This window comes from Paralichthys olivaceus, chromosome 24, assembly GCF_024713975.1.
Source record: "Paralichthys olivaceus isolate ysfri-2021 chromosome 24, ASM2471397v2, whole genome shotgun sequence".
In the NCBI taxonomy this organism is placed as follows: domain Eukaryota; kingdom Metazoa; phylum Chordata; class Actinopteri; order Pleuronectiformes; family Paralichthyidae; genus Paralichthys; species Paralichthys olivaceus.
Genome location: NC_091116.1, coordinates 13,293,222 through 13,307,980, shown reverse-complemented (window position 1 = coordinate 13,307,980; position 14,759 = coordinate 13,293,222). Strand labels below are relative to the sequence as shown.

The window sequence follows — 14,759 nt, the reverse complement described above, 5'->3', positions numbered from 1 at the left end:
CCGTCAGACTGTGCCTTTAATTAAAGAAGTGGCCGGCCACTGAGTCGTCCATCAGAGGCGTCAGAGAAGAGAGAGCGAGTAAAAGAGAGCAGCCACTTTCATCCTCTGGCTTCAAACACTCTGCTGAAAATGGAGTTTTAGCCACTCCGGCGCTAACGTGGCGGACGACTCGCACCCCGCAGCGTCAGCAGGGAGCCTGCTCTAAAGCGCCACACACACACACACACACACACAATGACACAAAGAAGGGAATACACACAAAGTACACGTGCACAAAAACACACAGTCACATTAGGGAGGAGGAACTAAGTCGTCAGTGTGGAAGCTGCAGGAGCGTAATGACGGCTTCAGAGGGTCCGACGGCAGAAAGAGCAGAACTGGGCTCGTTTTATGTAAAGGCTCTTTATGGGCACATAAACCAGAGCATCAAAATGTGTGTGAGCGGGTGTAGTTAACTCCGGAGCGCTCTGAGTCATCGCTCCACATTGACGGCTCGACGTTCCTGCCTGTCTCTTAAAAGGATGACAGCGTGTGTGTGTGTGTGTGTGCGTCTGGGCGCTGACGTTGAAACAGAGAACACCTACGTAAACTCTCAGCTGCACGAAGGTGACGAATGAAAAAGCGGCGGAGCAAGAGAGTTGAAGATAAATGGCACAACCCCGGCGTGGAGCAATTAAACCTCTCTCTGTGCCCACATTATTCACTTCCTCCTCCTCCCTGCTCCTCCCCTCTCCTCTCTCCAGGGGGTCCCAGCCTCACTTTGTTTGTTTTAATTATTTTTCCGTATGCAAATGCGCCGTAGCTTCATAATTGCTGCATGAGCTCCCTGTCTCTGATTTGGAGAATTGAGGGTGGGATACAGAGACAGGGAGAAAGTTTATTTTTTAAGGGGGGGTGACGAGAAGGAAAGAAGGAGCTTTGTTTATCGATTCTCGGGGAGCCATCTTTGGAGGAGTCATCAGCTCGTAGCGGTGAGGTAATCAATCGCTCATGTACATTGCACCACCTCCCCCTCTCTCCATGTACTAGCAGCGTGAGAAGTGTTAATGCTACCTCGCGACATCAATCACACACTGAGAGACGGGCGGGGAGGTGGTAGGAAGCAGAGGAGGAGGAGGGCGAGAGGAAGGAGGGATGGGGAGGCAGAGGAGGAGAACAAGGAGAGAGAGGAAGAAAGGAATATGTCAGAGGGAATAAAAATATAAGATGCTGATATTTAGTTTCTCAAACTAAAAATGTTTTGACCTAAAATTGACCTTTGACATAAAAAGTGAAGCAGCAGGTTGATGGAGACGGAATTTTCCGCAGAGGTTGGATGTTTTTTTTTTCACATGGACAGGATGTGATACAACAGCTCTGACCTTCTCGGTGACGGACAGGATGTGAATCTGCAGAACAACATTATTTCCACCTGATGTTGACTGTCTCACCCCAACTTCTCCTACGAGATATCACCCGACTCATCCTGCTTTACTTCTCCACCTGTTTCTTAACCGTCATAAACCAAACGAACCCAAACTGAATAAAACGTAGAACTCAACCATCGCATCGCAATGCCGCTCGAGATTTAGCAAACGTCTGGTGCCTGCGGCCACAGCAGCAGCGTTCCTGTGGTTACCCAGAGTTTTATTATTACGAGACGTAAACTAGGCGTCGCTCTGTCGTAAAAGTGGATAAACAAACAAACCACCAAACGATGGACGGACTGACAAAAAAGAAACTGACTGAAAAACTAATCAAAAGATTAACTGAGATTGTGATGAACTAACTACTAACAATAAAAAACGAGTGGGTAAGGTTTATGAAGGATCTTTAAAGAAGCTAAACGTGATGTTTTCTGGAGGTCAAACACTTCGGAGACACATATTAAACAGATCTTCAGAATCCTGAGCCACAGGAATCATGGGAAACGGGGTTTTAAGTAAACAAAGACCTGCACTAATAACACATCCGGTGTTATACCGAGGCAACTAATCATCTTGACTGTGGCCTCATCTGTTCAAGATAATTATCTCAAGATAAAACAGTTCATTAGACGATGACATACAGTGAAGATTTCACTTTAAACTGAAAATTACACTAAGACGACACAAACTAAACCAACTTAAAAATACAACATCGCACATTTGAATGAGAAACAGAAATATTGGGGAGACGAGCGGAGACAGAAAGACAAACAAATCCAAAAACACATTTCTGAAGCTGGAGCCCCGTTTTTACATCAATAAATCGTTTCTTATTATCCCAAAGTAGGTGAATAGATGTGTAGGGGCAGGTGTGTGTGTGTGTGTGTTGGGAGCATTAATGAGGTATCCTGTGAGAGATGAAAAAATAAAAAACAGCACGAGAGGACGGAGGGAGATAAGGAGAGAGGGAGACGTGAAGATTTGGAGGGAGAGACGGAGGAGGGAGAGAGTGAAGTGAGTTGGCTGTGTGCTCAAAGACAAGAGAACAAACCCCTCAAAGTCATTCAGCTAATCCATCTCGACAACACTGAAGCCTCATCATATCGACCCCTCCCTCAGCTGTGCACACACACACACACACACACACACACACACACACACACACACACACACTTCCCTGACAGGCACTCCCCCCCTCCACCAGCAGCAGCAGCACCGGCTCGTCTCCGGCTGCAGAGGATGGAGGTATCAGGAGGTGGAGGAAAGCAGGAGGAAGGTCAGGGTGTTGAGGAGAGAGAGGAAGGGAAGAAGAACAACAGCTGAGGTTACCCCCCCCCCCAGGCGACGTAGATGTGCCTGAACGCCTCACCCCCCCCTCCCTCCCTCCACCGCCTGACTTCAATAACTAGTAACCTCCGACGACTGATGGCTTCATCGTCCGACCACCCACGCCTCGTGTTTCCCTGCACCTTGGTGAAAAGGACGACTTTTAATAAACCAGCGCTCAGCGTCATTTAAAAAACTAAAGAATTAAAAAAATCAACAGCCCGGAGCCAGCGAGGTGGGTTTTTTCGGGACCTACCTTCCTTTCCTCCCCCTCGTTCGGTTGAGTTCCCGCCCAGATGCTTGACGAGCTGTCAACCTTGACTCGGTGGCCAAGCCCGAGGCCGAGGCAACGGACGACTGCAGCCCGTCTGCAATTAAACAGAACGTAAACAAACGTGGGATGAATTAAAAAAGAAAAAAAAAGAAAAAGCTATTTAACTCCATTTACATGACATCAATGATATGTTTTTATATATGTGTGGCCCCAAAATCAAAAGTAATAATAATAATAAAGCAGGAAAGTTTAAAGAAAAACAAGCAGGCACCTGTTTGGTTCCTGTCGTTTTCTGCTGTCGACAGCAAACGAAGAAGAAACGTCATCTTCCGCCATCTTTGCTGTGGTCAGAGGGAGAGAGGTACAATCTGATTCAGTGTCAAAAAAGTAAATGTGATCCAGCAGCTTTGATTCTGTTAACAACCTGGAATCATGTCATTGGACGAGTGCAGGTTAAAAACACAATAATCAAATTCCTTTACAAGACTGTCACCTGAACATGAACTGTGTTTCACCTCTGGGACTCTACACGTGTGCACGTACCGTTGACGAGTCTTTGTAATCAGGTTAACTGGTAGATTAGGTGACTCATGACTCCCGCGCAGCCCGAGAAAGCCGACGTCGCTTCGTTTACATTTCACACTAACTTCAGACCTCAGCCGCTGCGGAAAGTGTCTCTCACCGAGCGGAGGAGACGAGATCACGGACGCCGGGACCGAAGTAAAAGTCTGCAGATGCACAATCACATCAACTTGATAATAAATGAGTCATTGGAGGGTTTCGATATTTTTAAAAAGCTAAATGCAGCTTTGCACATTATTAATAGTTGTTGATTAAAATCATCATAATGGCAAAATTCCGCCAAACCCGTTTCTCTCTCCTCCCTCCATGGCGGATGCAGCAGCGTCTCTTCTGAGAGCTCAAATGGTAAAGCACCGCCAGAAAAGTCAATTTTTCCTGTCCGACAGTGGATTGGCTGCCTGTGGAGAGGGGGATTGTGGGAAGGCAGGGCGCCGAGGCTCTGATGTTGTGTGGCCGCTGGCACCGTTCAGATTCTCTGTCCCCAGGACCCCTGGCACTGCTAAAGATTACTGCACCATGCTTGGCAGCAGTGTGTGTGTGTGTGTGTTAGTGCGTGTGAATGGACCTGTGTGTGTGTGTGTGTGTGTGTGTGTGTGTGTGTGTGTGTTTGTGTGTGTGTGTGTGTGAGTCCCCTCTGGACAGCTGGCATGCCAAAGCCTGTTGAGCTGTTTGTCACACTTCTCTCACTCAGGAGAGCTCAAACAGCGTGGAGCGGCCTTTCACGGCTGACATGCTGGAGACTGTACTGACACACACACACACACACACACACACACACACACACACACACACACACACACTCACAGGTCGTTTAAGTCTGAGTCTATTCTGGAGCAGAACACATGTAAACAAACATCACTTTGTCAGCGGTGATGAAACTAAGATCTATTCAACATGAGTCTTATTTGTCACTGAGATCAAATCCTTTATCCTGGCTTCAATAACAACGATCATCATCATAATAATAATAATAATAATAATACCTAATATTCTGAACTTCTGTGTGTTCGGTTCATTTCACTGAGACTTGGACGTGTGTCAGTGAAGTTTCTAAGGCGTCAGATCGTAATCAAGCCTCGAATCGACAGAAACCTCCTCATTAACTCCTGGACGACGAAGTCACTCTGCAAAAGTCAAAAGCCTCTTAAAGAGATCATTGTTCCCGTCTGATCGTCTGACTTGTTTTCTACTGTTGCTGCAGCATCTTAGTCACTCAGTCTAATCCAATCGGCCTAAAAATACAAAAATAAGATTGACTCTTTCGTCAGTTTCCCTAAACTGCCTCTGCTGTTCTCAAAGCTGCTCCAGTGGATAAGAGCGAGAGCGCTGCGTCCCTAAACTGTGACACACACACAACCTGCGTTAGTCTGACGTCTGACTGAAACCTCCTCGGCAGCACGGTGACACACTGCTCTCCTTCCACATGTCACAGAATGTTAGTTTACAGAGTCTGCTGACGGAGAAATATACTGTACCCAGCGAAATACTGTGTTTTTATACACAGTCTGTACATTAATGTGATTATCTGACTCTGCGTGTGTGTGAATACATGAACAATTATTACAAGTATTAATTTAAAACTGCTAATCCTTTTATATTCCCTCCTATTCCCTCACGCTGTAACACACACACACACACAGAGTCATGGTTTGGCAGAGGCAAACATGAGCCTCTGATGTCATGTTAGCAGGAATTCTGGGAAATGAGGTTCTAATATTTGTGCTCCGTGCTCTGTTCCATGAATTTGAGAGTAAAGGAAGTAAAGAGAGACACTGACGTACAGGAAGAGGGGGATGGAAGAAGACTTTTCTATTGCTCTCCGCTTTCGGCTTTGATAGGAATATAGGAAAAAGACACAGGAGACAAAAGGGATGATGGGAAAAAGAGGGAGAGATGGAAACCGAGGCAGCTGGGAGGGAAGGAAGGATGATGGAAGTCATGAAGAGAAGAAGGGAGCGAGAGAACGAGAGATGTCCTCCCTCTGCCTTTAGATCCACGAGCCCTAAATTTCTGACTATTTCATGGCCGTCAGTTGGGGCCAGTAAAACGCCGCCGCCGCCGTGTGGGAGGACCCCGGGGGGCCGAGGTGAGCCTGAAGGACGAGCTGTCCCTCGCACACTTGCTCTTTTTCTGACTCGCACACAATTTCTCCCTTTTCGTTCACAGGCGCTCACTCTCTCTTACACTTCCTTCCTCCTCTCTCCTCACACCCAATTTCCTCTTCTTGCTCTTTTTCTGTCTCGCACTCACATGCCATCCGTCCCGACGAGGGAGACCCCCCCGGTGTCCCTGAGTCCGGAGGCGCCTACATATCCCAGGGAGCCTTGCTGCGGGACCGCAAGGGTCGTGGCCTCCGTGCCCAAAGTCCCAGCCTTCATTTCATCTCATTTCGGAAAAGGACGGGCAGGGAATTCCCTGGGAAAGACAGAGGAGAAAAAAATCACAGGATCACACAAATCAAGGGCAATGGAGTTAAGATAAGGAGTGTGTGTCTGCGAGTGTGTGTGTGTGTGTGTGTCCACTTTGCAGCGAGCTGAAGAGGAGAAGGACGTTGTGTGAGAGATAAAGAGCATTAAGGGTGTTTGGGAAGATGAGTGTATGACCCATAAAGATATATGGAGGCCGGTGGTCTGCTCCTTTCCGCAGGCTCTTATCCATTAAACTGAGTCCCATGGCTCTGAAACGACAAATACACACTCTGACTGGGTGTGCGACAATCCCTCCGTCGGCCTCGGTGGCAAGTCGGTCGGCACACATGTGGTGTCAAAACACCGGAGACAGTCAGACGGAGACTTTCAGAAAAGTGGGGCAGAGACGGACAAAGGATTTGACACAAATACTGGAGAGAAGAATTCAGACGACGCTCAGTTTCAGGTTTATTCAGTTTATGTTTAAACTTCATGCTCATATGACGTCATCGGCACAAGATGGCGGCACAACGGGAGGAAGCGGAGACGTCATCGCCATCTTTATTTACAGCCTCTGGTCGTGTTGAGGACAGAAGAAGAGGACAGGATAAACAAATACGTGGTTTGTGCGTGTTGCAAATATAATTAGACATATTTTTATAAAATGTCTCCTGTAAGTATAATGATTATTATTGTTATAATAATATAACAAGTCTGACATGTTTAAATACCACACACACACTCACACACACACTTCTCTCCACTTCAAGTACAACAATAAAAATCTCTTTTCATTTTCTAATTTGATTTTGAACGACGGCCGGTGACAAGACGAAGCAGAACGTTGCACAAACAGATGCAGCGCAGGTTGAACAGGTGAACCACAGGAGGTAAAGGTCCTTCAAAGAGAGTGTGTGTGTGTGTGTGTGTGTGCATATCAGCCCAGCAGGGCAACAGAGGGCCCGGCCGTCTGAATCCCCCGACAGCCACTTGTCACTCTCCCCTCAGACCATCTGGGCTTTTTCCTCTGTCTTCTCCACACACACACACACACACTCACACGGACACACACACCAGTGGGAGCTAATGGTGACGACGGGGGTTGGGAGGGTAACAGATGTTTCAGTTTCTCCACGTTTGTTTCCATCCATGCTTTTCACCTTCTCACCTCCCTCCCTCCATCCATCCATCCATCCATACATTCATTCATTCATTCATTCCTTCACCCATACATTCAATCATCCATCCATCCCTCACTTCTCCTCAGCCTTGAACCCACTCTCCATCTCCTCCTTTTCATTCCCTCCATCCTCGGTCTCTGTCATGTCTGGGCCAGCTGGCATCTCACACTCTTACACACACACACACACACACACACACACACACACACACACACACACACAGCCATATGTCAGCGCTGACCTCCACCGCTGCATTGGACCAGGGATGTAGTTTTTACTGCAGCCGCTCTCTCAGGGAGCTCAACGATTCATCAGGGACTAATAACACTCTTGATTCAATATGGTGGCAGTTCAGTGAAACTCTGTGAGGACGAGCTGCAGCGACATGTGAAGCCGAGACGAGACGAGTCTTAAAGGAAGTGATGTGGGCAGGTGATGCATGCGGAGGCTGGTTCGGTCACGTCAGGTGACTCGGTGCTCGGTCGGGGAGAACGATGAGGTCAGACACAGCCTACCTTCTTCTTCTTCTTTCTTTTATTGTTCAGTGTGAAAAACAAACGTCATCCCCTGAAACCCGTTTAGAAGGTTTTCTGTGAAAATATATTTTAGTCATTTAAGTGTCGTGAGTTTTCAGCAACGTTTCCAAACCTCTGGGTTTTAGCGGCTGTAAAACGCCGCAGTCGTGTGGACAGAGTTAGCGTTTGTGCAGATTTGCGCATAAAGTCCAAACTTCCCGAGCTGCAGGACCAACGTCTTCTCCGGGGGACGGATGGCGTCCGCTGGATGTCGGACGGAAATTTAAAAAAGCAGATAATATTGCCCAGTCCTCATCCCACCTGTATTTGACATCATTCAACACATCAACACTTCGTCTCTGCACGTCCTGGGTCAGAGCAGAACGAATCAGGCTCTTCCAGCTTCCTCTCCTCTTCATCTTCACTCTCTCTCCTTGCCTCCTCCCTCCTTCTGTCTCTCCCCCTCTCAACATCTCCCCTGTGTCCACTTCTCTCTGCTGTTCACTCTCCTCTCTCCTGCTCCCCCTCTGTTTCTCCCCTTCAGGGAGGACGGCCCATCACCATTCTAGACACACAACCAGTCCCAGCCACAAGTGACAGCATTGCACACACACACACACACACACAGACACACAAACACACATATACACACTTCTCTCCATCCGTCACATTTACATTTCAAACTGCCTGCGCTCCCACCAACACATCCATTATTTACCAGCCTCTGGCCAAAGAGGAGAGCACCATATCCACACTCCCCAGGTTCTGTGTGAGTTAGTGTGTGTGTGTCCCTCCTCGCTCTTTCTTTCGCTGCTTCCCTCAGCAGCCTGCAATTATATCTCCAAACTTCATAAACTAAATTTTCCTTCCTTTTCTCATTTGGCTCTGGTTTCCCCGCCCCCCCCCTCGATCTTTTAAAAGTCGATTACAGGCCGTTTGGTACCGACAGCGGTGTCAGGAACGCTGCTCGTCACCGCGACTCAACAAATACGCGGGGAGCTCTCGGTGGATTTTAATTTTTGAAGATTGCAAGTTCGAAAGAATTTGAATACTTGTGCAAAGAAAATGGAAAAAGTAAAACGTTTGCGGATGAAAATGAAATAACGACAGACGTCGGTTTCGACTTTGTGAAACAATCCCAATTTTGATTCGGATGTTTTCGTTGCTGCGTCCTGCGTCTCTTCGTCTTGTTTCTGGAAAGACAAAATAAAAACTCTCTATCCATTGATGTCCTCCAAACTGCTGCATGCACACGTTCCCTGTATGTATTGACATGTGTGATTCTCCACGTGTGCGTCTGCATGTATGTCCTCGCACATTCACTTGTGATTCATGCTTCACACCCTGACCGCTGTCTCTGAGTGTGCGTCGCCAGGTTTGCTCGCGATTCACACTCCCGGCGAACGTCAAAGTGGAGACAGAGGAGCCGACACATTCTGTCCGTCCTGCGCACACACCTCCTCCTTGCTGTTTTTCTAGCCTCTCTGCACCTCCTCCTCACACCTCCTCCGCACGAGGTGAGAGCTCAGGACGACACGTTGACTCTCATTTGTGAATTTGTACGATACTACTGATTCTTCCTTTTGTCTCCGCGGAGCTTTCAAAATGACCGGATGCTCATTTTCTAACCAGGAGAATGAGTGAATGAATCTGTCGACTTCAGGGCGCGGAGAAAAAAAATCCCTCTCGCTTTGATGTGTTTTATTAGAAGAGCAGGAGGAAGCTATTGTGGGCTAGCGGCTATGTAAAAGTGTGTGAGGGTGGCCTAGTTAAAGCACTGGTAATGGATTACATTATGCTTTAAACACACTCTCCTCCTGCCGGTCGCCTGACTCCTCCGCCCTTCTCTCGCCTCAGCCAGTAAATGGAGGTTTCGGGTGATTCCAGCGAGGTCACGACCTGTGGATACTAAAAACCCGTCTTTGACTCTATCCCGCTCCATTCTTTGGTTTTAAAGACGCTGGTGTTGGCAGGCTTATATCTATTTCTCTTCAAAGCGTGAGGCCGGCGGTATTTGCGTCCCGTTCCTTACTGTCAAGAAAATCCTATAAAAAGAAGCAACAAAGAATTTATCCTAACAAGCGTTTCCTCTGTAGACGGATATAACTGAAGCTGCTGTGTTACACGAAGAGGAGTGATCAGTTTCCAGATTGTTCCCGTCAACGTTCATGTCGTAATCACACATGAGAAGTTTGATATGGTGCAGAGGTTCCTACATTACCCACAAGCAGCAGTGATTCCACGTTCACGTGGGATTTGATGACCATTAGAGAAATTAAGGACGATGTGGGTCTTAACGGTCGAATAAGAAGATCGGTGAAGACGTGTGTTCAGAGAAGATCTGACTCTCAGCAGCGCTCGCTTGTGATGAAGCCTCTGATTTGAGTCACGTTTTATCAAACCACATCATGTCGCTTCAAAGTCTAAAGGTGGAGCATTCCGCCCTGAACTGATGCAGCTCCAAAAAGCTCTGGAGGCCTCTTCCTTCATCAGTGACACGCACCAAAGGATTGTGGGATTGCTGGCCAAGCGTCTTGGCATGAGCGCCGGTGGTTGGATGCGGCGGCGGCAGTGAAGCGGTGTGATGTTCTCTCCAGCAGACCCCCGCGATCGCTGCTCTGGTAGACCACAACAACACACCTTGGCCGGCGTTCCTGGCGGCCGTCCCGAGCTTCAAACACCAAAACAGCACGCTTCTCCTCTCTTCTCCTCTTTTTTCCTCGCCGCCACTTCTTCCCTGCTCTTTCCTCACCACTCCATCCTCCTTCCCCTCCTCTTTTCTTGTTGTCTACCTTGCTTTCTCACCCCGCCAGATGAGCAGGCACCAAAATAGCGAGCGGTGTGTATTTATACGTCAAAAACATCACAGACATGTCACAACATCGGTGACGCTATAACCGTTGAGACATCTCACTCTGCCTTTAAAGCCGCGGACAGCAGTCTGCTCGTTCACACCTCTGCAGCGCTCGGAGGAGGTGTGATCTTTTCTCAGAGAGTTTCCCCCACTGGTCAATTTACCTGTTAAGTGATGAGCATGAATTCACCCATATGTTAAACTGTTACATGGCTGCAGGCTGTGATACGACTTAAATCATTTTTCTGGACAAAAACGTTTTTAAAGTGATTTGATCTGTGATTAAATTAATCAAACGACCATCTCGATGATAATAATGTCAGGCTCCACCCCCTCGCTCCTCCACATCTGGCGCTCTGCTCGCCTCCAACACACCTGGCTGCTCTGACCCGACGAGGTCACTTTACAGCGGGCCGCTCTCTCTCTCGGACAGATTATCACCCAGAACAACGGTTTCCAGACGAGTGAAAACACATGTCGCCCGTTCAGACACATTCAGAGAGAGTCCTGATCTCTCGCTGCATGTGTGGCCCACGCACTCGTCCTGCCTCGGTGTGCGACGGCCTCTTGGCACGGCTACAGTCAGAGTTTGCGCTGCACCTGTGCGTCCTGCTCGCTCTGCTCCCGTGTGTGTGTCCGCCCAGATTAAAGTCCTGTGGCGCCCGGTCATCTTTAAACGCACACAGCTGTCGTGCAAAAAAGAAAAGGTGAAAACAAACACTTTGCGCTCATGCATCGGGGCTGCGTTGGTTTTTTTTTGCACGTGTGCGTGCATACATCACGCTGACACGTGCGGGTCCGGGGGCCCGCGGACGATGAGGCGGAGCAGTTATCTTCACTTAAGGATGATCTGCGGCACACACGCTAGGTTCAAAGCCGACAGAACACAGCACCTGTTACCTGTTTGCATGCACGGCAGATGTAAGGTCGTAATGTAAACTCCTCATCGCTACACGTTGATAGAGCCTCACGACAGTTGGAGAGCAGGGCGGAGGTTAAGAGAAAGTATTTTAAAATAACAAGCGAACCCGTTATTGTGACATTTTCTGGAACTCAGAGTCGATCTCCTGTCGCTCGCTCTCTGCTCCAGCGTTCACCTTGTGAACTGTGCAGGTGAAAACGAGCAGATCTCAGGTGGCACCGAAACCACAACGAGGTCAGAAGAGTTGAAGCTGCAGGAAATAACCTTCTCTAACGGGAGGGACGGAGGTGTCGTCAGATTCCAGTGGTTTGGAGCAGAGAGGAAGTCGTTCACCTTTTCCCAGACTCAATGTGACTTTTCACGAGTCCCGCTTCACTTGTTCACTGAGGAGTGTGAACGTAAATGAGCCGACTTCCCCCGGCCCGCCGCAGAGCAATCTTCTGCTCTGCCGCTCAGACCAAAGTCTGCAGGTGCGACTGCACCTTTTACTCCGTTCACGTTTAATCCCATTTCCTGAAATCTGCGGCTCGTGATGAAAATCCACCGCGCCGCATTTCCAGTTCACAGAGCTTTTGTCAAATTAGTCAACAAGGCCCGGGCGACTGCAGGCTGTTTACAAAGCGGAGCCCCTCTCCTCTCTGTCACGTAGCGCTACGACTGGAGGGGAGCCGGCAATCAAAGCCCGCCGAACACACGTCATCCTTTGAGGGGGTCTTTGAAATCTGGCCCTCATCCGCACACAGGAGCGCATCAAGCCGCATTAGACAGTTTATGGAATAAACATTTGACGGCCGGCAATATCACAAGATGCAGAGAAACCTCCTAGCACGCAGCTGTTCACCCCCAACCCCCTTGCCCGCCGCCGCCTCCCTCTGCTCTCCCCTCCCATCCTTTATCCTCCCTCCTTGCAGCCCTCCGCCCTGCCTGCCTGGCTCCTGCAGACAGAGAAGCTGGTTTAAAGCTCAATTGTGCATTTTGCAGATAAAGTAGCAAAACTACTAGAGGCGGTGTTGTGAGCGCCCGTTGCCAGGGCAACACTGGTAGGGAGACCTGGTTCTCCATTACTACTTAATTTAGGCACTCTAATTGCATTCCACACAATCTGCGGCCACAATGTTATGCAGAGGAAGAGGAGGAAGAAGTTGGGGCGGGTGGGGGGGGGACAGGTCCTCGGTAAACCTCTTGCCTGGGAGCGAAAATAAAATGCCTCACAAACCGAACGTGTGTGTGTGTGTGTGTGTGTGTGTGTGTGTGGGGGGGGGGGGTTCTCTTTATTGCTGTTTGTGGTGATAAAATGTTTTTTTTTTCGCTCAAAGATGAACCGAAACATTAAATTTCAATTTTGCACAATTCTCAGGAGCACATCATCACGTCGTCTTTAATTTTAGGACGGAGATGACGGAGCCACTGAGAACGTCGTCAACTGCTAAGAAGTTAAATGTGATTGTCTGCTGAATCAAAGGAAGGGGGGGGGGGGGTATAAAACAAGAATTACACACACACACACACACACTGAGGCCTGTGAACCACACTTTTCCTTTCAACCTCCACAGGGAGAGAGAGAGAGAGAGGGAGAGAGAGAGAGAGAGAGAGGGCCCACAATGGTTTTCTTGGGCCGGGGGATTGAAATGATTGGTAACTGTTGAGCCAGTGTTTTCAGGTCCCTGACCCCCAGCACTGAAGTGCCACAGACACTAGATCCAACATCGCCCCAATTATCCTGCGCTCTCTCTCTCTCTCTCTCCCCACTGTCACTTCAGCGTGGACGACCGAGCGTCGCTGACAGGAACGCCGCTCCTGACGTCTGCTGGTTTCATTAAAGTTAAACACGTGTTAAACTCGGCAACACTCTCACGTAAATACGTTTTTTAACACAAATTTAAATCAACACAACCTGTAGCTTCAGTCCCGAATGAAACTTTCTGCTGTGTGTGTGTGTGTGTGTGTGTGTGTGTGTGTGTGTGTGTGTGGAGGGGGTGGCTGGCAGTCCTGACCCCTGCCTCTCTCTCCGACCTGTCCTTTGTCCCCCGTCACCCTGGTCCCCTCTCCCCCCCCCCCCGTCCCCTCACACACACACACCCACAAAAGGACCTCTGCGATGGGGGGGGGCACCTCTTTTATGACTTCTTTGCCGCCCCCCCTCCCCCACCCCGTTCAGTTTTCATGCCCATTCGTTCCTGCCTCGTCCTCTGGAGTCGGGGGCCACCATTTATATCGTTGCCTGGGAATTAAGGCCCCGTGGCCCCTTTTGTTGCGAGGTGGGCCGGGGGCAGCGGCGACTGGGGCAGGGGAGGGCTGCCCTTTGTTCACGCCAGCAGAGCGGGCTTCAGTTCCCACAGACCTGGGGGCCAGCAGGGGGGGGGGCCCCCGGGCCCCCGCAGCATGACGGTGATGAGGTAATGTTTACAAAGCTGCCGACCCTCACACAGGCGGCGATCACTCTTTCATTCACAACAAGACAAACGTGGACACACACACAGGTGTGAATCAAACACACGGTCACAGGTCGATCCTCGGAATTCAAAATAATCCAGATCTAAACTTTACTTCAACACGAAGACAATTACTAAAACATTAAAAACATTTAACCCTTCCTCGTAACATTACACACAAGACACAAGACAGCTCCAGCATCGGCTTCTTGCTCCCGAGAACGTGGGACTATGGGAAAATGAATTTTATGAGCGTATGTTGACTCTAAGTAACTTAAGTACTTAACTTCAGTAAATCCATTTCTTTAAAATCAAGTTAACAGGAGAAAAGCGATGTTTACTCTTTGCACACACTGAAGAAATGCTCTGAGGTTTTTACACCGTGATGAAGAAATCTGATTTCTGACTTTCTGCATGTCGACAGAAAGATAATCTATTGACTGAACCTGAATCTATAACCAACCTCAATATGGGCGGCTCGTGGGAAGAGGACAACCATGAGGTCAGAGGTCAGAGCGGGGAACGTGCACACACACACACAGAGACACACACACATCAACGACTCAACACGCTACTCGTCTCTGGTTGGACTTCACGTCTGCTCCTGCGTTCAGAGGCAGGAGAACAAGACTCGTCTCTCGCTTGTGTTCGTGGAAGAGGAAGAAGCTGCTTTTATTATCTGTGCCCACACACACATACACACACACACACACACACACACACACACACACACACACACACACTCATTCCTCGTCCTTCCTCCTACCTCCCCAAATATTTAGAAGCTGTTGAGATGTTGATGCCCGCAGCTCTGACCAGCTCGGGTTCATTTAGAGTTGGAGAGATAGCTACTGTATTA

At 48.8% G+C, this 14,759-nt stretch overlaps 1 protein-coding gene across 11 annotated transcripts in view; it reads right to left on the bottom strand.

Moving 5' to 3' along the window:
* pou3f3b (POU class 3 homeobox 3b) overlaps positions 1-14,759 on the bottom strand; it is a 205,290-nt gene that overhangs the window by 29,521 nt on the left and 161,010 nt on the right. For 10 of the 11 annotated variants that reach the window (XR_011240552.1, XR_011240559.1, XR_011240551.1 and 7 more), the window contains 3 exons: positions 3,550-6,003; positions 3,278-3,347; positions 2,989-3,100 (listed from right to left, as the gene is read on the bottom strand). The gene's annotated coding sequence lies outside the window, so the exon portion shown is untranslated. The remainder of the gene's footprint in view (positions 1-2,988; positions 3,101-3,277; positions 3,348-3,549; positions 6,004-14,759) is intronic. The other variant, XR_011240556.1, reaches the window with a different exon arrangement.